General features: G+C 41.5%; 1 protein-coding gene across 7 annotated transcripts in view; it reads right to left on the reverse strand.

The window, feature by feature from the left end:
• Window positions 1–26990, reverse strand: part of ncoa2 (nuclear receptor coactivator 2) — a 70382-nt gene extending 43392 nt beyond the window's left edge. For 2 of the 7 annotated variants that reach the window (XM_049565241.1, XM_049565235.1), the window contains exons 1-2: window positions 26656–26846; window positions 10186–10271 (exon numbers count right to left, since the gene is read on the reverse strand). The gene's annotated coding sequence lies outside the window, so the exon portion shown is untranslated. Of the gene's footprint in view, window positions 1–10185; window positions 10272–26086; window positions 26344–26655; window positions 26847–26906 lie in introns of those variants that run through there. The other 5 variants (XM_049565238.1, XM_049565237.1, XM_049565242.1 and 2 more) reach the window with 5 other exon arrangements.
• Between the last annotated feature and the right edge of the window lie 843 nt (window positions 26991–27833).

Consider the following 27833-nt stretch of genomic DNA (forward strand, 5'->3'; position numbering starts at 1 on the left):
GTTTACATCAGCTCTCAGTTGACACCTTTCACACGTCACGTGGGTGTGGTCAGGGAGAAGTCACTGAGTGATTGAATGAATGGGCATATGCATGGAGAGGGGGTGAGTAGGGAGAGTGTATTTTTTGTTGACCGCTTAACCTAACTGAAAACTGGGTATTTGAATATCTTGCCGTGCCTTGGCTTGCTTTGCCTGTTTGTTCGCTGTTGAAAATAAATATGGACACAGTCGGAAAACTCGGAAATGGCTTTGTTGTTTGTGTGGTGAGTCAGCAGTGCAATGCTCCCTCACTTAGCCTCTCAGTGACTTCGTCTTTTGTTTGGAGTCACTATAATGTTAATGAAGCTGCACACAACCGGCTCACCTCCATCAGGTAAACTTATTTTACCTGCCCTATTGTGTGATGGAAAAACACTTAAAATAATGGGGGACTTAAGCCGTCAGCTCACTGCTTTTAAATGTCATCACTGAAGACATGCTTGGCTGATGGTCCTAACCAAACCAAACCAAACCTAGCCAAGCCAAGCCAAGCCAAGCCAAGCAGACCCATGACTGTTACAGGCACAGAGCTCACACTCCCACAGCAGTAGTCTCATACTGATGGTGAAAGATGAAGTAAGTGTTTATTTGCATATAGAGCAGGGAAGTGAGAGCCGATCACGTAGTCACTCAAGATGCATATGGAGATGCAGTCTTATGCCAGGTGTCAACACAGACAGATTGCTGACCACTTATGATCAGATCACTCAAGACGCACTTTAATACCAGGTAAAAAACTGGCATTGCTGACAAGGCTGAGCAGAAATTCATGTATGCATCAGAGTCATCTATTGGTTCACCTGTGCTGTGTGCAGATGTCACTGAGTGATATGTGGGGTAAGTGGGGGTTGGGTAAGTAACCTCATTATATGTGGAACTGATTGGCACATTCTGGAGGGCATCTACCAAATTTGCAGTTCATCAAGCTGTCAGCTCATTTAGTTCATTAGTATCGTAAGTTGAGACATATGGCCCATCAGTCACTGCGAGCTACCTTCTGTTACTCACTGACGGTGTGAAATCATTGTTCACACAGGCGAGATGAATCAAAGCAATGCAGCTTTTAAATAAATATTCCTCAAAAACTCAACCAGGCTGGAGCACTGACGGGTTGAGCTTCAGCTGATTACTGCATTTCCATAAGAATAAGAGAGGGTGAGAATGAGGGGGAAAGTGAAAAAGTTCATGAGTTAGATCTTCATTTTTTTGTCTGAACATTCACAAAAGTCTGTGTGAAATCCTGGCGTTAAAAGGGGATGCACTTCACACTCAAGTATGAACTGCTATGTAGAGTTTATCTGGCCAACTGCTTGCTGCTGCTGGCAGAGCACTGGCACACTGACGATCATCGGGAAAGCACACACTGAAGATCTGACTGGAAATGACACTGGGGTCAGGAGGTTTATTGGAGCAGATAGCCTTCCATGCAGTTGTTTTGCTGCTTTGAAGTTGTGATGAGATAAGGTTTCCACTGACATGTGTAGTAAACACCTCTACCGAGACTCTCCCCCTCTTCTCATCTGCCTCGCACAAACTCACGCTTATACAGGTGGCAACCATAATTGTATATTTGTGTGCTGACAGGTCAGCTCTGCCAGTATGAACTCAACACTTCTCACTTCATTACAGGTTTTCATCTTCATTATGGCCTATCTGTGTGACTGACTCACAGGGCTAAATGAAGGGTTATGTTATTAAACCACTGCAGTGACCACAACCCTGCCTCAGCAACACAACACTGAGGGTTTTCCAGTATCTGAACCTGTTCATTAGACCGATGCTACACAAATTAGATTTTAAAATGTCACAACTCAACACATTACAAGCTAAGAGATAAACTAAATATGAATTAACTTTGAACAGTGTATGACAACACAGTGATGACCAAACAAGACAAAAACTACTCACGGACAAAAACACAAGTTAAAGTTTGAAAAATCAATTGACTTTGAAAGCGCTACGTGCACTTGAGGGAGGTGATCATAGGTGTGTGTCATTGCTTATGTCTTAGGTGTCACAAGAGCAGACTCTCCAGCACTGAGCTGGAGCCAACCAGTCTGGCGAGGGAGGAATGCTTAAACAACTTGGAGCTGTTGCTGCTGCTGCCCGGAGAGCTGGAGACGACAGTGTTTCCTCCTGTCAAACTCAGCTGGTACAAACTGTACACGACATGTAGTGTGTGACTGCAATAAACACCTCAAAAGCACAACAAATTAGACCTTTAACTGCACCTGTGCAGCTGAGAGGCTGTCTGGATGACTGAATGACAGAGGACACACACTGCTGGGCAAGTTTACTTTCCAATTGCAGAGTTGGGGCTGAACAGTGATACCAAATGACATGGTGACACGGTGCTGCTGGCTGCAGGGGAAAACAAAACCTTTCGGGATGGCAGTATGCTGCTATTGTCCAAATTTCAGAATTTCACGGTGTGCAAATGTGAAGCGGCATCACTCCAACGTTATCTCCTGTTTGTCTGTTTCACAACATGTGTGAAAGAGACGTAAAAAGGTGTAACACACCAAAGCAAGGTGCATAATCCTTCATGCCAATAAATTAGCCAGTTACTGCTAAAATAAAATAAGTACTGAAGTGGGAGTATATTGATATTTTGGGCTATCAAGTGATACTTCTTGGGTGTGACTAAAGAATCTCTTATTTCTGATAATTAATAATTCAATTATGTCACTTGTCGAAAATTCATACTGTGAGGATATAATCATATCATTTTATCATTACACAAGTCTCTGTGGGTCAAGCCTGACCCAAAACAATGGTTTCAGATAGGCAATTATTTCAACCGAACAAAATCAGATACTAAAATTAATATGATTTTTCATACATTGTCCATTAGGGGTGGGTGATATGGCCCTAAAATAATATCACGATATTCATAATTTTTGCGATAACTATATTATTGACAATATGAGAAATTCGTAAAATTAATTAATTAATTAATACATTTAATTTAAGAAAACAGAACTGCAACAAAATAAGTGATGTAATTTTACAGTTTGCTTCAAATATTCTGTAAAAACTAAACAAAAATGACCTCTCATTTCTTTAGTTTTTAAACAACAGTAACTCAGAGTGAGATTCAGATTCTGTATACAATATCAGTTCAACAAAATCTACCACAAATTACACATTTAAACAAATACAAAAATGTACCCTAGGATCTATATATATATATATATATATATATATATATAAATCAACAAGTGATTTCCTTCTTTTAGCAAAATCCTAAATGAGTTGTTGTTTTTGCACTTGGACCTTTATGCTCTGCCATTTCTCCTCTAATCATCACACTGTAACCTGTGACAGGCTGTTATGATACCAGAACTATCGCACATACACGTGTATTTTTTTTAAATCAAGCCCCAGGCATCACGTAAGTTTACATTACCACAAGTTTATGACAAAACAACACTGACTACTGTGTGCGCACAGCAAGAAAGGAGAGGTGCGACGCTGTGCTGCTGCCAGAGGAGCCGCAGAATGAGTTCCCTCTGAGCAGTAACTCGCTAAAAGAGTGAGAAGTCCGGGGCTGTTCATAAAACATTCAGGACACCACAGTTTATTCCACGCTGCTGAAGCTGCTCCTCTTTTTGGAACCACTGCAGAGTCGCTTTCAGCCGTGCTTGTTGTTGCCGTGGGTAACAGCATGATGCCACTATGTCAACAAGCTGAAATATCGAAGTATCACCATGTGAATTTTTCATATGATATTAAAAAATATACCAGTAGTATTGTGTATGACATGATATGGCACACCCCTATTTTCCATACTGTGATATACACTCCCTGCTCACTTTATTAGGTACACCTAGACAATCTAATACAGTCCAGCGCAACAGCTGTGTCACACCTCAATAAAAGACATATAGTTATACCGCTCTCTTTCTCTGACAGTGTAAATCAAAACTGAACAGTCTTATCTTTGTAAAGGTAGAATTTATGGTTATTGGGTTGAATACGATATTAGGAATGCACCTGATAAAATGGCCTGAGTGTACATCAAAACAAAAAATTCCGATACTGATTTCCGTCATTAGATCCATCCGTAAACAATGAGAATGTTTCCTCCACATTAGATAACTTGGTAATGTGTTTCTAGAAAAACAACAAAAACAAAACACAGTGCAGCTCTGAAACTTTATTCCAAAAGCTCATGTTAAACTACTATTACTAGACAGTTTTTCTAAACAAAACTCATTTGCAGTAACCACAAAGAGTGAGTCGGGCTGCATGCAAATCACCCGGGGGGGGGGCCTTCAAAAACACTGAATCATCCATTCCAGTCATAGTATAACAAAAAGGACAAAAAAACGGATGCAGAGGGAAATAAAAAAAATCAGTGTCTGATTGCCAAGGGGAGAGGGCATGTGCCAGTGTGCCATTCCTGTAATCATGTGGGTTAGCAGGGCTTTGATTATAAAGACACACCCAGTGCTTCTGGAACTCAGAGCGCGCTGGGCATGACTGTGCATTTAACTGCATCAAAAGCTATTGGGGAAGTGTTTGAAGTCTCCTGCACTATAATAATGAGGGCCCTTCCAGAAAGTGCACAACCACTGTGGGGCACTGAACAATGTCTCGCTGGTGTGTAAGCTGTCCTCACATGGCTTCTTGGCACAACAGGGCCCGAGAGAGAGAAATAGAGAACAAGAGCGTACCAACAAAGACTGCTTCTAGTGGGCTGCAACATGGGTCATTTATTTCCCCCAAAGTGAGGAGAAAATTGTGACAGGGGAGGGGCCGGGAGGATTGGCGTCTTCTCATTTTACATCTCAATATTTGCGAGGGTGAGAAGAAGTGCCAAGATACACAGGAACATGCTGGAGCCTTGTCAGTTGGTATTAAAGACAAACATGTATTTAAAAACAATATCAGTTTCAACAGAACGCAACTTGGGTGGGGGTCTGCTGTGAACTCTGGCCTGGCTGACAGCTGCTGTTACCTTGAACCAGATGTTCTGATATTAGGTTTGGGTCAAGGGGGAGACATAGGGAGAAGGAGGGAGGAATGTGATGACGGACTGACAGAGATTAAGAGCAATGTGAATTTGAAACCTTGAACGTTGGGTGAATTTAACAAGACTTGAGTGACTCGGAACGTATAGAGGGACCAGATCAATGATCGGGAACGAGCTGGGGAGAAAATGAGAGTGTGGATACAGTAAAGGAAGATGGGGAAACAAAGGGAACAAAAATAGGTCATGGGCCTTTTTCACAGAGAAGGTTCACTGAGTGTATGACGCTTTTTTTCAGTAGACTGGATGTCATTGTTCAGAGTGCCTGTATGTCTACATACATCCCTGCTACAGTACTGGATTACATTATATAAGGGCTACAGTTAAAGGGATAGTTTGGATTTTTTGAAGAGGGGTTGTGTGAGGTATGCACTCATAATCAATGTATCATCTTCAGTAGATGGGAGTTTGCATACCCCCAGTGTGAAGAAGCAGGCAGGAGTAAAGATATGCAATGTGCTGCTGTGGACAAGGACAGCAGCAAAATGTATTCTTGCCGCCTAAAAACAACAGTATCAGCTTGTACATATACACTTTATTTGAAATATTTCACAGCTTTACCTTGCTGTCTGACAGCCCTTTGTGACAGGCAACTGAAGCCATTACCTATGCTCTCTTCAAAGCCAGACTCCATTGACGAAAACAGTGATTTTACCCTGCTGAACACAGGAGCTGCTGGTCTACCGCTGCCTCTGTTAGTTAGTTGTTGTGTGACTTTAGTGTTTTAAAGGGTTAGTTTGGATTCACCAAGGTCAGACAATAACACACACAAACTACCTCATTGAGTCAGCGGTAGACCAGCAGCTCCACTGTTCTAGGAGGTAAAATTACTGCTGTTGTCAAAGGAGTCTGGTGGATCTGCATCGGGCACAGACAGATGCAACTTCTTCAGTTCCCCGTTGCAAACATAGCGTACCCTTAAACTGATTTAGAATTTTTCAAGGTTTTTTTTTTTCGGTTGCTAAAATTTGTATTGCTGCTGCCCCACAGCAGTGGCATTCGTGGCGCCTGCCATTGCCATAATACCCCATACAACCCTCAGGGGTGTAACGATACATTGACCTGGACTGATATATCAACTCAGTGGTCAACAATCCAATATTAGTGACTGAAAGTGAAAACATCAAAACATATCATCATCCTTAAGATTTGCATTTATGTTAAAATTGCCACTGCATGTCTGCGTCATCATTTCCGTCCAAGCACACCCACTTTCTAAATATTCAAATAGTGTTAGTGGCCCAGCGCCAGGCAGATTACTGTAAGCAGCTTCGAAAAAGACAATGAGGATATTTACTGATATTGTCTCATATTGTCAGGACCCGGAGTTGAATTGAATCTGATAAATCTTGTGATTTACACCCCTAATAATCCGAACTATCCCATTAACTCAGTTCTCTCATCAAGCTCACTCTCCATCACTTGCCTACTTTTGTGCAGTGTTCAGTTTTCATAGTCAGCTGCATGACAATTAAACCAGCTAATTATCTGGTTATTCAGTATACTAAGCAAATCTGCTTAATTCAAATGTCCAGAATATCTGATAACAACACAAACAGACCGCTGTTGACGAAGAAGATAAAGCAGTATGCACCTTGCCTGTTACCAAGTCTCACTCATGAGCCTGTCCACTCCAGAATCACTGCAAGGTAATGGCTCTAAAGTGCCGGAGTGCAACCAAGAGCCAGGCCCCCCATTTACTGAAAGCTGATCAGGCTCATGAATCTTTAACACTGGCAGTCACTTCAGGATGTCGCAGGATGGGAAGGGGAGGGCTTTCTGTATAAGCAGCACAGAACGCTGGGCTCTGGCTGTCAGACAGATGCACCGAGAGCAGAGGAGAGCTGGAGTCACGAGGGGAAAGAGAGACAAAGAGTCAAGGGATGGCAAAATTGATTAACTGGTATAAATAAGCACCTCTCCACAACAATCTAGTGAACAATTGATCTGTGGCTGAGAGCACTGGCTGAGGGGAGATTCAGATGTCAGATGTCAAAATTACCACATATCAATTTGAGATCCTTTGTTTATTGTATTGCGCTCTGGGTACCCTTGCTGTCAAACACCTCGTTGTACTCTGTTATAACACTGTAAATTCTTCCTAACTTGCAGGGTTGTGAGCAAGTGGACTGCGGAGTGCTGCAAATAACCAGCCGGCGGTTTCAATTAATGACACGCTGACAGTGCATAGTGGTTTTGAGTAAATAAATTTAAAATGAGGCATTTTTCAGGTGCACTCTGCCTCAGAAGTGTTGCTGCTGGCATAAGGACACATTTAAATATCTGTATTTTGTTTATGACACTCAAATCCCTGAAGATACTACACAAAACACTGCAAAAAAATATAGTAGAGTTCCTCTGCCTTACAACAAGTTAGATTTGAGACTCTTTAATGCCACTCGAAATGAAATCTGAGACCATTTTCTCATTAACTAAACTGTAATATAAAACAAACTTTTTTGTCTCATGGTGGAGATAAGGAGAGAACAGAACTGGGAAATATCTGGTGTTTTTGGCAGGTACTCTCACTGTGCATGTAGGATTCAATGGATCTGACTGCCATCGTGCTAAATTTGAAAAACATTTTAATAAAGACTTTGAAAATTAACAAAATACACTGAAGCTTGTATCCATTGACTTGTAACAGTTTCAGCCATACCACAAAATCTTGGTGAAAGAGCCAATTTTCATTGAATTCGTACATGTTGACAGTGACAGCTAGCTAGCAAACAGTGAACTGTCTGCTCTCCTGGCCAGAAATAAAATATGAGTTTTGTTACTCCCGCTATCCCGGTCTGCGTGACATTAATGCAAGGGCCATTTGTTTCATTATTTAAAAAAAATAGATGTAACCAATTATTTTGAGAATTTCAATGGTTATTCATATTTTTATTCATAAAATTTGACTTCCCATGTATTAGCATTTTTTTGAGCCTATGAAAGGTTGATTTAAGACATATTTATGTCAGCTAACCCCTCACCAAGTCCTGCCCCCGGAAGCAGATCGGGCCGGCTCAGACCAGGGTCCAACAACTCCACAGCTGTGACTCACTTGTTTCAGATTTTCTACATTTTCAGGCTGGGTTTGTGGATTTGGAGCTAAATGTTGTGCCTGGGGCACATCGTGTATTAATGATACTCGTTACCTGGAGAGGTTGGAAAAAGATAAACGTTTCTTCCCTGTTCCAAAACCAAAATCAAACCCTGAAAAGTGTAGGGTTATCTAGCTAGCTACTGAAGATATAGCCTACTGAATGTATACACATGCTGCTTTTGCTTTTTAATGATTATAACAGTGAAACAAAGACCGACCCTGCTGTACAGGAACCAGTGAAGGGAAGCAGGGAAACTTTGCTGATATTGAACCAGCTGTGTGTCATCGCACTGTTTGACTTCCCCAGGAGATCCCTGCCGGTCTGTCAGTGGAGGTCTGGGTGCTGGCAGCAGCACAGGGGCGAAGCCAAACACCGTTCATCTGCACACAATGCGATGCCACACAGCTGGTTCAATATCAGCAAAGTTTCCCTTTATATTCATTGTCTTGTGTGGCGATCAGCAGTGATGTGGTGGTTCACTTTTACACTGTGATCTGTAGCCTATAGTTCAGCTTTAGCTTCTAACTATCTTTGTCTTTTTAACCTGTTGTTGCTGCTGAGTCAGTTTGGCATCCTGGATATATCCTTCAAACACAGACTGTAGACCCCTCTGTCTGCTTCTCTCTGCAATCACTGAAAACTTACAGATATGAATCGGTAACATATAATCAAATATAGCAATATATAATGAAAAAAGTGAAAACGATTTTCCTTCCACTTGTCAGGATGAATATAATGGCTGCACAGACCACCACAGCCTACAATGCTACCTCCTTTTAAAGGTACAACATTACTGCCTCCACTGCTGCCTCGTTTGTTGTTACGTGAAACTTTTGGCTGTCTACTCTAGTGCCATTTATCTGCACGTTTGAATTGGATGCATCTATTTTCACATGTAAAGGGAGCGTATGTTAGCCTTAAGAGTTTTTAAGGATCAGCGGTAACCCTGTATAGGAAATTTAATTAGCTTTGCCATTGTTATTGCAGGTCTGCTTTAAGCTATGTGCATGAACTGCATCAGCTATATTATGTTGGGAAGAATAAATACTGGATTAAAACTCCAACACACACTCTACATTAGGTGAGTCATACTGAGGTTGAGAAAAAAAGTATTTTGCACTTGACCACAAAAATAGTACCCACATTCTGATAGAGTGGGACAAATGCTCAGTGCATTAATAAAACTGTAGTCCATTTCAATTATCTGCAACCAAACTGAGCTAATGCAAACTATTATTTTGAGTCCACTGAGAAAATGGTGTTGTAAGAGCTTCTGGCAATGCAGAACTCCTAGAAGACATATTCTAGCCAATACCATCTGAACTGTAACCTGTAAAGCAACACAACCTCACAGAAAGAACGGTGGTTTCAACAGTAAATCTGTTTTCCATGCAAGATGGATGAAAACAGCAGACCAACGGGACTATTGGATGCAGCCCTCACTTTGACAAAACGTTTGGATCTGGACACTACCGGGCGCAAAGACGAAGAAAAGTCAAGCGAGAGCTGTGTGGAAATGGGGCAGAGAGTTTAACTGACTTCTTCTCACACAGTAATAAATGTTCAAGTCAAGGAGACCCTTAAAACAAAACTTTGCTCAAAACTGAATTCAGACCTTTAAACAAAGTTCTCACTGTGTGGCTTATCTGTTGGCAGTGGAAAAATGCCTGAAGGTTTTTCTATCAAAACCACCATCAATGCTCTCCCCTTATAATGAGAGAATTCAGCTAAAAACCAGCTGAGAATGCAAAGCATATTCAGGGAGCACTTATCCCAGTTAATAGCTTAGATGGGCGCACGAGCCAATAAAACAACCACTGCAGGAGGGGGCATGTGGGATTGTTTTCATGGACACATACAGAACAAGCCTAATCTTTTTTTTTTTAATTATATAAAAGGAAAAAAAATAAAGTTTTTTCCCCACAATATGTTTGCTTCTGCATCTTCTGCGTCTAATTGACACATTGCACAGTACAGTTGCGTAAAAGGAGAGCTGGCTGTGGCTATGCTTCTCACCTTGGTTTCAGTCCAGAGAGTCCCTCAGGCCATTGCTTCAAGACGGTAATGCTAGGAAACCTTTAAGCATCATCCGCGTCTCCCTGCTGGAAGAAATAACAGCAAAATTGGGATGTACAGTACATAGTGTGAATCAGCACAACTCTCATCACAAGGGTAGAACAGTGTATAGTACGGGAATGCTTCAAGATTGTACTGTGCAATGTGCTGTGCTATTTCTGTACCTCAATATTTACAGTGAAGATGTAATAGTATATTTAGGGCTGCAACCAGGTTGTCTACAGTATCACACACTTAAATTGAATGCTGTTAAAGACCTTTTCAAGATTATTTTTAATCAAATTAAAGGCTGATTATTGGACAAATTTTCTTTTTTAAGCATTGTAGGTCAGTGTAAAGTAGTATATATGTGGTCAGGTGCACAGGAAGGTTTCATGTTGCAATATGGTTACTAGAGTGACTTAGCTTAATCTATATTTTGCCAACAGGTATGTGCAAGTATAAAGAAAAATAAAACAATATTAGGTTCAATGGCAGATTTAAATATTTGTAATGACAGAAATTTTGACTTTCATGTATTTTCAAGAGCTTGACTCCTTTATACAGAAGTAAATTTAAAAATGAATAAATCAGATTAGATAAAATGTTTGTGGCAATTAAGACCAAACAATTTAACTATTTATTGATTTAAACGTCTCCCTAGTGTGGTGGTTAGAGCACTCGAAAGGCAGGGGTCGACGTCAGCAAAGGCATACGGTCGCAAGAGGTTCCCACCGCCAAATCAAACAGAATCAGATTCCTCAAGGAGGCTTCAGGATAAGAGATGTCCTCAATGAGGGCGCATCTCAAGCCCGTTGTCGACGGGAGGTTCCAGATGCAAAAAGCAGATTCATTTATTGATCTGATGTTTATATAATTTAATTTAAGACTTCTAGAGGAGCTGTAGACAATCTGGCTGCAACTAACAATTGTTTTCATTACTGACTCATCTACTGATTAATTTCTTAATAATCATTTGGTCCACGGTGACGACTGTGCGTGAAACATTATAAATTGCTTGTCAAACAGTTGCCAACGGTCAACCACCTAGTAGATCATTTCAGCTCTTACTATATTAAATACATTTTTTAACACCTGTATTGTGTTTATTCACTGTAGCACAACAATGCTTCAAAAAGGTCCACATTTTGATAACAATAATACCCCACAGTGATGCCACTCCTCACACACACAGCCTTGACTGAGGGACAGCTCCCATCCCAGTCTCATCAGAACAGAAAACCTTCAAAGAACTACTTGGAGAAGGATCCTCCTGCAAGGATGCTTCAGTGTGCTTGGGCAAAAAGGATTTTAACCTTATGCTGTCCATGTTTTATCAATAATCCGCACAAGAAGCAAAGTAACTGTTATCTCCTGCAGTCAAAGCTGCAGGAGATTTGCATAGAAAATGATTAAAAACAAACAAATCATACTGGGAGTTCTCACAGCCAAGCTCCACTGAGTAATGTTTACTGACTCATGAGTTTCAATACACAGTTGATAAGAGCTAATTAGAAAGAAAACAAGTTACTTCAAAACAAAGTGCTGTACTTTTGTATTATGAGTGTAATGCAGCATGTGCACTGAAATGTCAAGCCATTTTCAACCAGCCAACTTGGTGTAACTGTTACTGTGCTTCAAACACACAACAAGTCATCTCATCTAGCGCCAACTGTTTGCATTAAGTTAGTATGGAGCTGCACGTTAAGTGTCTAAAGGGTCCTTTCATCTACTCGGGGACCTCAAAGCCTATTACATCGTGGAACACAGTGTGTGCCTTTTTAATCACGGCACACAATTAATTAGACAGGAGAAAAGTTTCAATTTTAAATCATATTCCCATTTGGATAATTAGAAAATGCAACTCAAAAGAGGACTCTGCAAGGCGACTTGGCAGTGTTGGAAAAAGCTCCCACAGAAAGGTTTCCGTGGAGGAGCGGCTCCGCCTTGTACTTCACGTAGCCTGATGAAGGGAGAGCTGGCCGGCCCCTCTTGGCCTGGGTGATTTCTCCCAAATACCTGCCAAGTGAGCCAGCTGAGGAATGCACTCACGTGATGTCATGTGCTGACATAACTGGAGAGTACGGTAAACCGATTCCCCTGTTGAACCCTGCACAAGTTCACTGCTAGAAGCTAGGCAGCAGGTTGATATTCAGTAACTGCTGCACCCAATATACTAAAACAGCTGAGATCTGTGATGACTCAGGGACTGTGACCACATGTACAGTTCAAACACAAAACTCTTTTTTTGCATCTGTTTGGGACTAAACATCAAGTACAGATAAAGTATAAAATATCTGACATGTCCTGAACATTACAGTCAATCTCTCCTTTTTAATGAAATTTCACGACTTCGTATTTCTCAACTCCACCTTCCTCTTTTCCCTTTCCTGCGTGGCTCTTAGTTCTCATCCTCCAGAGGAATTTCCTCTGAGCTTTAATGCTGTCACATGTTCAGTCTCAGTCCAGCCCTTGATCTGGGGACTGAGTGACAGAATAATGCAGGGTGTGAAAACACTCCATTGAGCGAGTTTAGCGGTAATTATTTTTAAATATCCAAACTGGATCAAAAAGTGATAGATTTTTGCAATGAGGGGAGGCTTTTCTTTGTTTATGAATTTAATTGCTCGGAAGATCCACTTAATGATAGTGATTTCCTCTCTAAAAATCAATCAGCAGAACAACAGGGAGAAACAGATCACAGATAGTCATCATGCAACACAGAAATATATTGTTCTACAAGCAAAATGAGGAGCCTGTGCACATCAGTCACTTTCACTGACTGCTGGGGAAGTAGCCTGATGCCTTTTTTTTTGTCTCATCTGATTAACATACTTTGTGTAAATTGAATGCCCCATGCCTGCCCCAGTGCGTATGGGCAGTACTCACTGAGTGTATCAAACCAGCTCTCACATATCAGAACAGCTGAGCCATGCCAACACTTCCTGTGATATTAAGGGTGGGGACCTGCTGGTGACATCAGTGGTGTGATACAAGACCAGTAGCAAGTCAAACCAGAAGTATGCATGCACATATGCCTGCACGCAAGTGTGCAAATCATCCCAGCAGAACAACACCTCGGGAAAGACTTGAGGAGCTTTCTATCCTTAAAGGGCTGTTCTACTTGGCACAGCAGTGTTGAATGACACATGGTGTAACCTAAACAAAAACACACAACCCTGCCAAGACTGTCACCGAGCTTCAGCAGCAACATTAATTGAGTTTCATGTTACCCTGAATACTGGCGTGACACGATCGATAAAGCTGGTTGTAAATTAAAGCGGAGCCTGTTTCAAAAAAATAAAAGCCTCAATACAAATATGAAAAGTCGCAAAGGTGGATGAAGCCAGAGAAATAATCTGACACAGGATCATGGGAGTGTTTCATTCGCCAGATACACTCACAGTCCAACCATCTGTTGGTATTTAAAGGGAGGTCAAAGATCATTGGGTTAAAAGTTCAAGCTCCCCTTAACCAGAGTGCGGCCAATTAAACCGTAACTGGTAATAGGCAGTTATGTTACATAGTGCAACACCTCATATTATCTTTGATGTTTGTGACAAAACAGAATGATGAAGTGATTAGTGAAACTGTAACACTAAACAGAGAAAAACACCATAAAGCGAGTGAATGAATGAACAACAGATTTCACATTCAAGTTCATACAGCTTTGAATGTGTTGTACTCATCAAGACAACTAACATTTCCTTTGACAAAGCTGATTGATCATGGGAGGTGAGCTGAATCGTTACCTAAAGCCGAACACCGGGAGTAGTTTCTAATCCCGTTTTTCTCCCGGAGTTGGCAATGGGCTGCATCTGAGTAAAAGGCTTTGTCACCCAGGCTGGGCTAACAATGCTAATGAGCCGGCTAATCAGGTTCAGATAGGACAAAGGGTAGATAGTTCATGTGCTAGAAATGACCATAATGCCCAGGTCACAGAGGGGCTAAACACCAATGGAGCCCCTACTGGGTGCCTTCTGAATGGCCCACTAATGGCCTTCAATTCAATAAGAATAAAGGCTGATGCCTATCCTAATGAAAACACCTGGCTCTTTAGCTCCAGTTACACCAAGGTTTGGTCAAGACCCTCTTCCTAACTAATAATCAATTGATTGCGGTCCCCCCCCAGATGGATCAAAATCAATTGATTATTTGCTAAACAAAGATTTTGTCATGTGTATAAGTCACACGGTGACAAAGGTCTACATGTTTTGCCACAAATGGGGCTTGTGACAGCTTAAAAGGTTAAGAAGTATTGTTTTATAAGCAGGTTTAAACCCATGGACTGGCCACGGCACTTGCTATTACAACCTACAACTAACTGCTTCAGTTATGTGTTAGGATGCCCTAGAACAAGGGACTTGATATCCTTTTACGTCAATGGTGATGCTCAATTGCGAAATAACAGGATTGTGGGTGTAACTGCACAACTGTAAAGCACAACACTGGTGAAAAAAGGCACCCATGATCAGGAATATCTTGATATTTATAGAGAAGCTTTCCTCAGTAGGCACAAGGTCTTTTAACAAACCCCTTTTCAGATTAAGATAAGTGAACAAAACACTCTTGGTGTCTTAATCCTCACTTTTATCATTTTCATTTGAAAATGAGTATGACCTTACACTTTACCTGCAGAGTTTAATTTTACCTGCCATTGACAACTTTCTTTTCACCTGACACTGAAAGCATGGTCATTGCTATTTAGACTCACAATCCAACAAATACAGTATTAGACTTCTGCAGATGAATTAAAAAAAAAAAAATAGACCTAAGAGTAAGTTATACCATTTCCTGCCAATAACAGCACGACTGTGCAACAGACATGTTAAAAATAGGAACAGGCAACAGACAGCATTCCTATTACCAGTAGACCAGAGTAGAGGACACACCTCTGCAGTAGTATGCCTTCCTTCTTTGTTTGTTTTTTTTCTAGTGTGTCAGGTTCGATGTCACTGACGGGCCAGAAAACAGGTTAATTAACAGTAGGAGTGGGAATCACTAGAGGCTCCACGATATGACATTATCACGGTACATTATTGTGATTTTAAAAGTGTTGCCATATGCTCAGTATTGCGATAAAATATATTGTGATTTATTGACTGTTTTCAACTGTAAATTATGTCCCCAAAGGAAAACTCTGTCAACATCTGTTTTATCTAATAAGATAAAGTTTTCAGTCGGTTCATCTGACTTAAGCCATATTTTGCAGCTCTCTAGTATCTAATGGACTGAAAGAACAACCGGTTATATTATTCAAGTAGGCTACGTAAAGTTTAATTTGTAACATTAATAATTTGTATACTTAAAAAAACTGATACTTGGCACTGTGTGATGATATGATATTGACACACAAAAATATCACAATACTATGCTGTATTGATTTTTTCCCATCCCCTAGTAAACAGCAGAAAGCAGCATGGAGGCCAGTGAAAATCTTACTGTGGTTTTTTAAAAAAAAAAACAAAAAAACTTTTACTTTTTAATTCAGTCTATCTCGCAAAACTTGGTGCTGATTAAAATTTTTACAACGGACTAGAGATGCACTGATCCAGTTTTTTTAGTGTCGATACCAATCCTGATGCTGTGGCTTTGGTTATCAGCTGATACCCAATACCGATCCGATACCGTGGTTGACCTAAAAAGCTATATACCTTTATGTATTGTAGAACAGAAAAGACCAGAGGCAAAAATAAAATAAATAAACAATTGTGAAACAACAGTTGAAATAGTGTGAAATACCTCCACACAGAAAATTCTCTCCTTCGCTCCATGACGTATGACATAGCTCGCGTCGCAATAGATTTAAAGGGAAAGGATCGCCTCAGGTATAGGTTGCATTTTCCGATACCCTATCCACCTATTTTGATTATATCGGGGGCTGATATTCAATCCAGATATTGGATCGCTGCATCCCTACAATGGACAGATGATTTTTTGTTATAAGCTGTCACAGCACAATCTCTTCTATCAAAACAATATGTTGAGTATCCATCTACATAAGCAATACCACATTTGGGGTTCAAGAAAGATGTATTCAGAAAGATGAAATCTAACGGGATATTTCTATTGTTTATAGCTCACCAGCATATATAAAAGCAGATCTCTGTCTGTACCCAGAGTACAGTCACTTCCATGAGTAAACCTAACTAGTGTATGCAAAAAGGTACACAACTGATCTTTCAGGTTTAAACCCATATCTTAATAACACAAAAATAAACTAGCATTAACACATGAAATCAGTTGACAAAAATAAATTACCATTTGCAAAAAAAAATGAAACTGCCAATTTCTAATTTCACCATAAATGTAAAAAGGCACATGAAGAAGGAAGCTGCTAAAATTTGTAATATTTTGAATGAAAATCCTGTAGCCTTGATGACATCAACACATACAGAGATCCTCACATAAAAACACTATTTATTACACTTTGGCACTGTGCCAGATGATCTCAATGGGCTGCGCTGATGCAGATACAACCCTGTGCCAGGTGCCCTCACATCTGTTGCTCAAATAGCAACAGCCAGCTCCTTCAGCTGTGACCTCGGGGACGGTAAACACAAATATATATGTTCGTAGCTTCCTGGGACTGATAAGTTGTGTTGTAAAAAAAAAAAAAGGAAAAAAAAAAAAAGGTGAGTCATAATGTAGCGCACAGCCATGGAAATGCAGAGTTCAGAAGGGGTGTGGGCAGAGAGAACAATTTGTGTGTACAGCTGATTGCATCATACTTTTAAGATGATTTGGAGCTCATCTTGTGACTGGTCGGCATGTCAAGTCCGTATCTATTGTGCCTGTGTGTGTTTGTCCACTATCTTTTATTGCCTGTCACAGTTTGTAAGGAATTAGTTCCCGTGGAGGCCCGAGGCCATACAGTGGGAGCAGATTCAGGATAAGGAGGTGCCATGTTAGCACGTAGGGGAGGGGGAGGAGGAGATCAGCTGACACAACTATGTCACTTTATCAGCCAAACACTGAGACAATGTGACAGGCCAATGCTCACATTCAAACGCACATACAGCGTCCGACCAATCTGCAAAACACAACCTAAATATTAGCTCAATTTAGCTTTAAATAAGGTAGAAGAAAGCAGATAAGATGGAGAAAGAGGTTCACGGTGTTTGTCTGCTCCTATAAACCAACGTGTGAGAAGGGTAATAATCTGTAGAGCACGTTTAGGGGGATGACTTTTAAACCCCAGCATTACCTGATTAAGAGCGCTGCTGCTCTGACAGTGGAACATGTAATTGGACGAGACAGAGCAAAGAGCAAAGTGAAGCAGCCTTCCCTCCCTCTCGCTGTCATTCTCTCCATTTACACAGTCCCCTGCTGAAACACTCGGTGACAGCCAGGTCAGGCAGACCCTACAACTATGGCTATTTAACCTTTACACAGAAAAGCAAGCCACTGACAGAGCCACGAATAGGAGGCAGACTTAAATCTTTTCAGGTTGAGTTTTCTATGAAATAACTATTAAAAAAAATGTAATTTGGAAATGTGTTTATCACCTCTTATTCTTGCTAATGACAGCTATGTTAAGGATTACCAACAGGGTATTGCACAAATGATTAATTTGCGGTGACAACGAGTACACTCCTCTGTTTCTATCCAAACCAGCCACTGACCAGTGATGAAATCCTGCCAGGTCAAACATGACTCTGGTCTTCATGTCAGACACGGTGGCGCCTATCTGCTCGGTATCCCGCTTGCCATGTGAATCTATTACATGTTCTTTGACTCTGTATGACAAATGTGACTTTCTGATATTTGGTTTTCGTGTATTGATGGAGAGATGAACTACATGGTGACCTCAGAGATGACTTAATTCCTTCATCTCCTGTCATCGCTTCTACTCAGGGTCAAAGAACTCCACCCATGCTCGAAGTTTTTAAATTGAGCTATTGTCTGTCAGCTTCTGTAGCAGGAGCATCGGTGTAACATCATGGCTCAGCCTCTCCTGTGTAATCTTCTCTCCAATGAGTGCCTTTGTTTTGCACTCCACTGCCAGATGAGATGGGAGGCGGTTTTGTTTTGATGGCCCACATCTTCAGGTGCCAAAACCACAAATCTCTGGAGTAAAAGCATGAATGGAAGCACTTTGACATGCAAACAAACACATGCACGCTCACACACTCCATGTGGGACAAATATAGGTAATTTGGCTGCTCTCTTGGAGCGGTGGTGGGGTGGGGGGATATAATTAAATTATGCTGAATTTCCGTGCTTGCAACAACTTAGTTAGCATTAATAGCACATACACACAAAAACCAAAATGAGAGGAAAAATGTTAAAAACAATCTAAGAACTCAGGAACGTGAGCAACAGGAATTAATTCTCACTCTGTTAGCAGAGACAAAATGGCCTTTAGCTTACTAACAAAGTCACCATCATTACCAATTTGATATAAGGGCTGCCCTTTTAGTGTGGCAGCTGAGCTGACGGCATCTCAATTTTAAAAACCTAAGTCATGTATGGTCAGGCAAGGTGACAAGATGCTTTCTTTCCCCTTTATGCAGCATTAAAAGGACAAAACCTGCCAGATGTTATCTAAATACTATCAACAAAACCCTTAAAACTACCCTTAAAAGTACCGTCTATATAGTCAAAGACTGACATTGCTTTTGGCTACAGTACATGCTATAAAACGCCACTAGTATCCAAAAACACATGACAGAGCCGTACTGTTGCATTTAGGTGACATACTCCATCATTAAAGTCAATGCAGCAGGTGCAGCTTATTTCTATTAGCTGGTCACCGATGCAAAACAGAGTAAACGCTGAACCTTTGCGTTTGCTTTACCTAAGCGTCTTCAACACTACAAAATTAATACCTGGGCTCTGTATAAATGGGTCCGGAGTGCTGACAGTCTAATTACACCTGACACATCCACGGTGTGCATCATTAGTTGACTAGTCGATTAAGGGTGAAGTCTATGATTCTTGAGAAAGACTCTTTATGATAGAACTCAAAACTAAAACGAATACAAGTGCCTTGTCAGAAACTCCCCGCATTGCCATGGCAGCTGTACAGCCATCTAATCGGAAGCATATATAGGGGAACTCACAGCATCTGCTGCCTGAGGGTAAGTTAGCCTCAAAAAGTAACGTTACACAGGTGAAAACGCGTCCTTCCATGGGAGATAATGTGAGGTTTTTTTTAGCAAGTCTGCAAAGTAATGTAGCCGACGTTATTCAGTGTTTTCCACAGAATTCGTTTTTATTTGTGGTGGCGGAGAGACATGGACTGTCAGTTAGCCTTCAGTTAGCTGCTGTAGCAACTAGAATTCTGCAAAAGCAAAGCCCAGTGTCAGGGGTCCAATCCTGGGGGGCAGTGACTCCCCGCTGGCTGGACCGACAACTTCGTACTGCTAGTTAGACCAAGCGCTGCTGCTGGCAACTAGCCCCCTGTGACTGCCAATGGTGGGGATCTCAGGGGGCTGCTGTCCGCTCTCCTTCCAGCTAAGTCACAAAGAAATCAGTGTGTGGGAAACACTGGATTTATGTTGTTACCTTCGCTAGTCGGCAAAAAAAAATACCAGTTGGTTAAACTTATTATTATAATAATTATTAATATTATTTTCATACAATTCATACAAATTAGTTAGGAATATCCCTAGGGAGAATTAAAACTATCAAACAACAACCCATCTACTGTCAAATTCTAATTACCACCCTCTTAGTTTCAGACAATCTTTAAAGTGTTATTTGTATAGTTATTAACACATAGTCATTTATTATATACAAAAAAACATAGCCTAATATTCTGATTACATCATCTCATCTGAGGCGAAATAGTTGGTGACCTCAGTTCTCTGTCACTGTACACTGAGTGCTTTTGGTTCTATTTGTCAAGTGAGGGAAGTTCAACGATATCACGGTGGATTTAATGACTAATAGGGGAAACTGTTCCTAGACTACTTGTTAAATTAAATAATAACCTGTCAGATACATTTTAATGTCTATCAGGTAACTTGGTGTAGAGCTGATTTACATGCACACCATGTTCACCTATTCATACTGGTCATTTCACTCGCCATTTATGGTTAATTGTGGGAGCTAACAGGGCGTGATATGAGGCTCATGAACCTGTGCAACATTTTATGCCCTCAGTGATTAATAAAAAGAAAACAAGTACTTCAGCTAATGGGGTTAGGCTTAATTTAGCCATAATATTAACCTACGCTGTACCTGAACTGCACAGTATGGATGGAAAACACAGGTCAGCTAAGGAGATTCCCTACCCCGCTGAAAACAGTAAAGATAAAGCAAGCAAAACCATATTATAGGTCACTGAAGGAACACTGCTGAGTCAGCAGCGGGCCCAGAGACAGAGAGAGAAAGAGAGGGAGCAATGAGAGAGAGAGAGGGGGGAAAGAGAAATCATGCTGGTCAGAGTTTGACCCTCACAATGTGTACAGAAATGAAAAGCCTGAAACTGAATCCCTACATTCCTCTGGCTTTATGACAAGCGAGTGAGAAATGCTGCTGCTCTGCACATGTCGTTCCATACTACCTCAGCCCGGCCCTGCCATGGTGCCGTTTACCTCCATTCCAGAATAAGATGGTATACCAGATTTTTCTCAGGGGCAGATTCACGCTGCATATTTTTGGACCACCCACCCAACTCCAGCAGGCAGCTTGCTCAATCCAAGTTTTCTCTCCCTCCCTCGGTGCCAAGGATTCCACCCTGGGCAGTGGGAAAGGTGCCAACCACATGCTAGCACCCAGCGCCACAAACACACTGTGGCAGAGGGGAAAGCGATTCACCCACACGCACAAATTGAGACTTCAAAGCACACTCCCCTAACCTTTGTGTACAACTCTATCTCATCATGAATCAATAATGGTGACACCATCTCGCTCCTTTATGATGTACCTTTGTCATTCTTTGAGGGGAGTGGGGGCGTTTTTATTCCTTCCCATAAAACACTTTATAACCTCTATGTTTAAATAAGTACTTTTTAAATTGTATATTTTATTACCACAATGGAATGACTGTGGGAAGCATGAATAAAGATGTGGTACGGAGAACATATTCAAAATAGCACCAGCTATTAGATCGACCATATTGTACGGCTAAGCAATACCAGCCCACAACACGAGGGAAAACAGCTGCAGAAGCATTGTCACACAGTCATGTGACCTCTGTTGTCTCCTCTGCTCAAGCAAAACTGGTTGAGGGCACCTTCTTAGCAACGAGCAGCAGACACCACAATATCATTTAGCTTGGGAGATCAATATGCACTTTGCTGTAGCTGACCTACATAAGTGGAGGAGCGTGGACCGTCGAAATCATTGGATTGCCTGCGAGCCTCGAGATCCTCAGAGCCCTGGTGGAGTCTCCATGGGAGTAGAGCACCAGGCAGCCTTCGGTGTGATGTTACAAATCTCTGTTTTAAAAAACACTACGGACTCAAATAACTAGCCATATCATTCTAGCACAAACTGACTGCCACAAGGAATTAGCCCAGAACAATCACAGACAAGTCAAGGACACTTCGACAGGGAATTTGTAGAGCCTAAATGTTCCTGAATGTTACGTTTGACAAGCACAGGAGCAAATTTGGGCTCAAGATTATCAGCAAACAAATCTGAAATAATTTTTGTAAGATTTAGACGGAAAAGCCTCTGTCATGGTGATCTGTCTTGTCTGTTGTCAATGCATTTCAGCCGTCGTTCGTGTGTGTTTGTGGTAGAAAAGTGTTTGTCAATCGATGACTTTCATTTGTGTTGGAAAAACAGTTTACCCTCGCTTTCACGCAGAGAATCAGTGAACTGCCTTGCACGGTCTTTAGCAGTGATTTTTGTTCGTAAATGTGAGATGCTCGTGTCGCACAAGTCTGCATCTTCACAACCAGTAAAGAAGGAATTTAGTTCGGAGATGTCAAGCGTGGTAATCTGCAATGATTAGTCCAGTTTGCAAGGTTGCACAAAATTCATAGCAACTGGTTGATTTTAGGTTAATGCCATGATCGCAACCTCACAACATCCTGGACAGGCTGCTTTAACGACAAGCACTGTACTTGGATAATTTCAGTGCTACAGTTACACCCCAAAAGATCCTGAACAGGCTGCTGTTAACAAGACAAGACCTACTCTTAGCACAAAAAGATGGGAGGGCTGATTTGAGGTCAGCTAAACAACACAATGACAACATGCCTTGAAGCGGAGGGAGCAAGCACTTGGGCTCCTCCTCCTCCATGTCCAAAGCCCTCTGAGCTTTCAATCAACCATCTCTGCCTTGCTTTTGACGTCTCTCCTCTGCTGTCTCCCCCCCCTCCTCTCTTCTCCTCTCTCCCTGTGCTGTAAAAACCTGGCCATTTCCCCACAGCTCATCCCTCACGCCCACCCAGGACCTGTCACACTGCTGTTTCCATGACAACACAAACGCAGAGACAGCAGGGTGAGATGCCCAGTGAGACAAGGCAAACAGATACAAGGGGGAGTGGCGCATCATGTCAAGAATACACTGTGGCGCCGTATACAGCATGTGATGGACAGATAACACAACGCAGTCTGATCTGGTACAACTAAACTTGACGAGACGCCACATGGTTTCTTCTGTGTTTATTTAAGCTGTCTTATCGCTGAGCTGAAGTCTACCTTACAGTTTGGTCTATATCATTTAAGGTTACTTTCCAAAATCCTCTTAAAAGCCCAGATTCCTGCCAGCCTCTCGGTGCTTTTAGAAAAGGAGGAGCCCAGGAGTACCTACACATTAAAGAGCCGTGTGAGACACAGGGTTATGGTGTTGTTCAGGAGCTGGATGTACTAAGTGGCAGAGACGGGGATGTCATTTTCCAGCCTGGTTCAAATGAGTCAACTTAATGTTGTTAGCGAAGAGAAGTGTGTGGAAACGAGAGGAGCAGAGCGGTTAAGTAATAAAACATGATATGTTTGAAAAGGGAATTATGTCAGAATTTAAACAGAAGTTTTCCTGCTGTCATACATTCATCATCTTTAGCAATAGGACAAAATCAAGATTCCTCCAACGTGGCGCTCTTGGATCGAGATGCTAACTGTCAATTAGAAATTTGATAAGATTAAAGATAACCAGTAATGAGTTTAGAGCAGCAACTAATGAGTATTCATTACCGATAAATCTGTTGACAAATGACTTGTTTTTGTCTGTCCACGCTGAAAAGATATTAAATATGCTATCACAGAAGACTAAGAAAAGATTAAAATTGGAATCTACAAGTAGAAAATTCAGCATTTTAGATTAAAATTTGACAGAAGTGATCTAATTTTCAAATTTGTTGCAGATTATTTTTCTGTTCATAGTCTATTTGATGAATTGGCAATCAGTTCAGCTTTAAATGAGCACAAACGCCTGGCGGTGATTGTTTTAATACGTGTTAAATTCTTAAGTTCAGTTGTTATGATAATGCCTTAATAAAAATAGGCCAATGCCTGGCAACCTCAGGAGATTTAGGTATATTCACCCGGGCATCTGTGTGTCATGCCGTGCATTCACTCAGGACACACAAAAACAGTATTTCAATTGCATTTACTGAGCAAATCTTTAAGATATCTCGAGATACAACTGACAGATAATGCTCTGTAGCTAGAACTAACTCCTGGTTTTATACGCAAAATTCAAAACAATCTATCAGCATTAACTCAGTTTAATTCTCAGTACAGCCTCTCCCTAAAAATTAACTAACATGAAATTAAAAGCATACACCATCAAGATGACGGCTCACAGAACGCCACAGCAATTGTAATACATCACAGGAAGGCCCTTATATAGGACTACAAGACAATCATATGATTCCATTTGTGTAGTTTTCACAGGTTTCCCTACAAATACATGCTTAAAGCCCAAATAAAAACCTGTCCTCATCTGTGAAGATTGCCTCATTACACATACGAAAAGTGTGCATAAATCACAAAGCATATATCTGACATCAACACAAAAATGTCTTTTAATTCTACATTATATTGGAAAAAATGCATATTAGGCCAACAGTGACAAACAACCCAAAAACTGGCAGCATATGCAACCGAACAAGGGTCAAATGATTACAGTATCACTCAGGTGACGCAACAAAGTGAGCCTATCACAGGGCAAAAGTCAGTGATTACAAGATGAGAGGCTTGTCTCTGAGTGCAACTGGAAAAATACTGCTCTGTTTCATGGAATTATGAACACACATTGAACATGGGGTAGGCAAACCAAAAAAAGGGCTCAGTGACAATATAGAAAGATGGGTTTGTGTGAAGGAAATTACAGGGTTGAATGGAGCCCAGACGGAGGGAAAACAACCAGTGAGAAAGACGACAGCGAGACATAGATGTAGAGATTGTTTCCAACCATGTGACGAGCTGGACATTACTCTGCCACACACCTGTTGCTATAGCTGTGGTTTACAATGTGTTCAGGCGGATAATTACTTCTAAGGTAACACCCCGATAGACTTACTGTGCCAAGTCAGTGTGAGAAAACCTCCAGCCAGTTATCCTTGTATAAACATCCACATACTTGCATACACGCTCACATGAATTCCTCAGCTGTCATCATCCTACTGTACTGTTAAGTCGAAATGACGCAAAATAAAATGATCAGTGTGCCAGCCAAAGGCAAAAGCCCGCTTATGTGAGTCTGAACACAGCCTCGTAGGCTTCGTCCTTAAATAAAACACACAACAAAAGCGGCACTGCATACTGTAGGAATGCATGCCTCCATCTTTACAGGACTGCATTCCTTGTAGCTAGGAGAGGGCTGTCGCAGGCGTCATATTCATGTTATGTGTCCTTATCTAACACTCTCAACATTAAAATTAAGTCAGTTGTGGAGAAAATTGTACTTCTTGACTTGTCCTGTTTTCCAAGGGCAAATAGCTTCAGCCAACAGCCACAAAAAGAGAATGCGATGTCTTTCACGGGAACTTAAAAAGTCAGTATCTTCAGGCAAAATGCCTTGGAGATAAAATGCAGCTCAGGCTGACAGGAGTATGTTTAAAGTTGTTAATGGACAACACATGCACACAGGTGTATGTTCCAGCCTTTTTCAATGCACCGTTAATTAAAGAATATAAACCACATGCCATCGCTGCTCCTTTTAAACTCCTTGAGAGCTTACTGTGCATATGACCAGCGGTGGATCTGACTGAAATCCATCACATCACATCTTCACAATCTTCCCTGAAGTTGCAGCCAAACCGCAGCTGGACAACATGTCATGTTACATCTCATATCAGTGATGTGACACGAGTGCTGTGCACCATCAGGTGGGCAGAGTGATGCAACAGAGAGACTGCTCAACTGGTTCCACGACATGCGTTCCTGCAGCATTACTAAGAGGAGCGTTGACAATCACTGAAATGGCACAAGCTGTCTGCCTGTATAGTCCTGGATCAGTCAAGCAGGAGAGCCCTTAAAAGGAGTGCACTGCACTCTCGTCACAGGCACAACAAAGCAACACACAAGTCAAAGCAGCAGTCCTTCATAATGCATAGCTGCCTTGCATTTCCATGAGCATCTTCTGTGTTCAAGCAACAGTCCTGCCTCTGTTACATCTCCACAGTGAAGCCTGCATGGCTGCCTTGTTGTTGTTATGTCATCTGATTGTGCTAAACATTATTTTAAGTGTGATGACGTTTCTGAGGGAATGCCACAACAAGCTGCAAGCACTGTTTTCCTCTTCAAAGTTAGAGCCACAGCCTGTGTGTCTGGTGTGGACAACTTTCTGGATACTTCTGCCAAATGTTTAGTGGTTAAACAGCCAGAGTGCTCACATTATAGCTTGGCTGCTAACTAGCTTTGTAGTAGAGCACCTCCACAGTGCATAAGAAACATTAGTTCAGCAAAAAATGAGTCCCTGTACCCCTGAGCAAACGTAGAAATTTGGTCAACTTACCTAACGTAGCAAGTCGCACCGAGCCATGGGTGATACCACAACAAACACGGCTACCAGCCCGCTCAAACACATGGAGGTGAACTGTCCTGACTCACTCGTATATTGTGACAACGACGTCCAAGCAGCCAGACTAGCCCGCAGCTAACCAGCTAGCATGCTAACTACGTTCCTGCTGTACTGGCGAACTTCGTCCGGTGTTGTGTGCACGGTCACCCGCTCACTCAGCACAAAAAACAATGACAATATGAAAGTATTGTGCACGCCATATGTCACTTTACATCACACGCACACGTAGTGGTAGCACAAGTGGACAAAAAGGGCTGACAAACGTTGCAATAACTCGCCCGCAAGCTCGCTGTCTGAGCCGTCTAAATGAGTTTGCTGCAGAAAACACTCCTGACACAGGCAGCGGGCTTAGCCAAGAAGCTAACAATGCTAACAAGCTAACGCCGAAGCGAGAGCCTGTGCCAGACAGACACACAACCGAGATTGAAGCCCTCGCATGGATTTCACCACGAAAACACCACGTCCCGTCGCAACAAGGAGCAACAACACGTGTGGCTACTTACGATTTAATACTTTCGGCCGTGTCCTCGTTGTTAAATCCCGTTTATCAGACGCCGCTCTGACCTTCGCGGTAGTGAAACAACATTTCTGCTGGCTAACTGTGCCGCCATGTTACTCCTGCTGTGCAAACCAATGCTGAGTGTTTATCTGGCTGGTAGCTGCTATCCTCCCCCACACCAAACCACATCACGGGGCTCCAGCAGTATCAACTCACGTACCGCCGGGCTCCCTCATCACCCATACGGCGATTTACCTGTTAGGGTGGCATGGCGGGAGACACTTTAATGTGCTGACATTTATTCCTGCAGCCACTGACAGCTCAAACACCACCATGTCACGACTGTCAGCTGCTAATGTTTAAATGTATGTTTTAAAGGTGGGCAAACTATGACCCCCACATCCCAACTCAGGCTTTCCAATGCAGCAGAAAAAACTATATATATATTCGCAAATATCCTGCTTACATTTAAGCTCATGAAGATTTAATATTAACCTATAAAATAATGCCTGTGTGCAAAATAAAAAGGCTGGTAAAAAGAAAGTTTATCATCTCAAAGCCACATAGCTTATCTTAAAGTTAAATTTCAACCTACTTAATTTAAGATACATAAATAACTATATCACCAGTGGTGAGAAAAATGTGCAAGACTTTCCAATAAATCTCATTTTTTGCTCTTGTACTATATAAACAAAAGCTATTAAAACACAAATGACAACCTAACATTACAAGCTTTATAATCCTGCAAATAAGCTTGCCCTACTTATTTATCCACCTTGATTTACAGTGTGGTCAACTGTCAAGGATCAAATAAACCGGACAGGCGTTTTCTCCTACTTAAAACATGAGCAACACCGCCACCATGTGTTCAGTAGTTGAAACAGCAGCAGGTTGGTTTCTATGTGTTTCCATGAACTAAAGGAAAGACTGGAGAGAAGAGAAACTTAATGTAGACACATTCAGCCACACGACCAGGTTTTTCTCGCAGTTGCTCCCATTTGTTTGTGTTTACCTAAGGGCGGGACCTGTTCAAGACAGTGCTGCACAGTATACAACAAATATTTGTGTGTTTGAGTGTGTGTAGAGGGCCTTGAAACACCATTCACACGTTCATGTTGAGTTAGTAAATGTACACAGTAACTGAAATGTTTGCAGAATAAATAAAATGTGACATTCATTCAT

The sequence above is a fragment of the Epinephelus fuscoguttatus genome, linkage group LG21 (genome assembly GCF_011397635.1).
Source record: "Epinephelus fuscoguttatus linkage group LG21, E.fuscoguttatus.final_Chr_v1".
NCBI classification, from domain to species: Eukaryota; Metazoa; Chordata; class Actinopteri; order Perciformes; family Serranidae; genus Epinephelus; species Epinephelus fuscoguttatus.